This window comes from Phoca vitulina, unplaced genomic scaffold, assembly GCF_004348235.1.
Source record: "Phoca vitulina isolate PV1807 unplaced genomic scaffold, GSC_HSeal_1.0 scaffold3143, whole genome shotgun sequence".
NCBI lineage: Eukaryota > Metazoa > Chordata > Mammalia > Carnivora > Phocidae > Phoca > Phoca vitulina.
The window spans coordinates 1-2,649 of NW_022592825.1; the positions used below are offsets into that span (position 1 = coordinate 1).

At 35.9% G+C, this 2,649-nt stretch overlaps 1 long non-coding RNA gene across 1 annotated transcript; it reads right to left on the bottom strand.

Moving 5' to 3' along the window:
* Positions 1-600: 600 nt before the first annotated feature.
* Positions 601-2,408, bottom strand: LOC116629780. Its single transcript, XR_004298822.1, has 2 exons — positions 1,794-2,408; positions 601-822 (listed from the first exon to the last, which is right to left on the bottom strand). It is a non-coding gene; the product is annotated as an uncharacterized LOC116629780 (long non-coding RNA).
* Between the last annotated feature and the right edge of the window lie 241 nt (positions 2,409-2,649).

Here is a 2,649-nt window from a genome sequence, read left to right on the forward strand (position 1 = left end):
TTGATGGGCATATAAATTAATATAAACTTCCCAGAGAACAATTTAAAAATAGGATCAAAGACCTTCTTTAAAAATTTTTCTACTTTAAGCAAACAATACTATATTGAAGAATTTCTTCCAAGTAAGTAAGCAGAATTCTAGAAACAGATTTATATAAAAGACAATCCTGACAGCATTAATTAAAGTATAGCAAAATGGAAAAGAACCAAAATACAATTTGTTAAATAATGAGGATTCCATACGGTGGACTTCTATCTGGTCATTAAAATTAGGATTTGGAATATACATTAAATTATCCGTAGAAGTATTCACTGTCAGGAACTTGCTGAACTATTTTGAAAAATCTCATACTTCGCACTACTAAAGAAGTTTTCTTCCCTATAAAGATTCCAGAAGGGAAGTTAGCAATTATCAAACTTCTCCTACACATCTGTAGTACAAAAGTAAAGAGTTCAAGGGACACCTGGCTGGCTGGCTCAGTTGGTAGAGCATGCGACTCTTGACTTCACAGCTGTGAGTTCAAGCCCCACATTGGGTGTGGAGCCTGTTAAAAAAAAACAAAAACAAACGTAAAAGGTTCAAGTATTTCCTTAAAACCAAGATGTCATACCTCAAACCGCCGAGTTCCTCTTCCCATTTCACTTGTTGATGCTCCAGTTCAATTTCAACTCTTTTGTTTCTCATAGCTCCTTCTGTAGTCCGTTAACCTTATTTTCCATTGCTTTATTTTTTCTTTTAAGTTGTTTACAGTGATTTTTTTTAAGTTCTACTAATTTTTTATACAAAAGAATCGCATCCTGGATTTTAATAAAGTAGTAGAATCTACAGCAGAGAAAAAACAGAAACAAATGAAATATATAGGGCGCCTAGCTGGCTCAGCTGGTTAAGCATCCAACTGTTGGTCTCGGCACAGGTCATAATCTCAGAGTCGGGGGATCGAGCCCCACGCGGGGCTCCAACCTCAGCACGGAGTCTGCTTGAGATTCTTCCCCCGCCTTCCCCTCTGTTCTTCTCTCCCACCCCCCACTCATGCTCTCCTTCTCGCCAATAAATTAATTAAATCTTTAAAAAAAAAAAAAAAGAAAGAAAGTATGTGAGTACTTTTGGCATATAAAGGACCGTGTGCTTTCACATTCACTCACTCGTACTTTAAACAAATAGATACTGAATGACTTCACTATAAAAGGTAATTTTCGGGGCGCCTGGGTGGCTCAGTCGCTTAAGTGTCTGCCGTCAGCTCAGGTCATGATCTCAGGGTCCTGGGATCAAGCCCCGTGTCAGACTCCCTGCTTACTGGGGAGTCTGCTTCTCCCTCTGCCCTGCCCCTTCCCCCGCTCGTGCTCTCTCACTCTCCTTCTCTCAAATAAATGAATAAAATCTTGAAAAAAGAGAAGAAAAAATGACCAACACCTTTCTAAATCATGAAAACTATCATCCCACAGATCCTGAAGGATCTGGCTAGGAGAGAAGAAATGGAAGTAAGCTACTATACTTTTCCTAAACTACTATGATGCGGTATAACATTACTCAAAGGTGGACTCTGATGCTTAAGTCACATACTTTAAACCCTAATCACTACAACAGCACAACTAAAGAGTTATAGCTAGAGTAAGCAAAATACATACATATACGTACATACATATACATACTCACAGAAATAAAACTAAATCATACAAATTCCTTCATTAGTTTCAAAGCAAGCAGCAAAAGAGGAGAATAGGAGCAAGAAGCAGAAAGGACAAGTGGAAGTTAAAGTTACTGATGGAAATATGCAATTTTTATCAAAGATTTACCTGATCCAAATTATTTCTTAGAGTCCTCAATTCCGCACCTACTGTTGCAAGAGGAAGTTCAAGTGGTGGTTTCATTTCAACTTCTTTATTATACTGCTCTTCTTTTTCTCTGAATTGCTCCCTCTTTTTTTCATTATCATTTACCTGCATTTCTTCTTTTTTCTTTTTCTTGTTTGAAGGTAAATCTGCACATAAATGGGCTTATTTTAAAATGTTTTCTAAGCAATAAAAAGTTCATGTTATGATCTGGTTCCACATATGTTGGTTTAGTATCCAAATGACATTTCTATGTTCCCAATTTTTTTCCTTTCTCGGGCTCATGTTTACTTTCTCACTTCAATCTCTTCCCAAAGATATATGTAGTTGAAAAGAAGCAATGAGAAAGCATTATGCAGCGTAGTAATAAGTTTTAGTACTACCCCTGGTCGATATTGTAGAGAAAGGAATTTTGAAATTATTCAAGAAAGTTAGATTTAAAAATTAGCATTTTTCCCATAGAGTCATAATTACTCCTCCATTAGAACAGATAATGTAGTTACTAATTAAAAAGAGAAGTTGCTCTTTATAAAACAGTTTATAAATTCACTAGAAGGAAATTTCTACTTCACAATACATCACAGGTACCTCCAAAAATAATTTGCAGTCTAAGGCAGCACCTGCAGATGTCATTTACACAACATACACCTGCAGATTACGGTGATCCAGGACTAGGCTGCGGAGTCTAGTATCTATACATTTTATATAGACAGCCCTATACATTTTATGTTTCTTCTTCTGCAATATTCTCAATTTACCTTGTTGATTACTATTCATTTTACTTTTTTTTTTTAAGATTTTATTTATTTATTTGACAGAG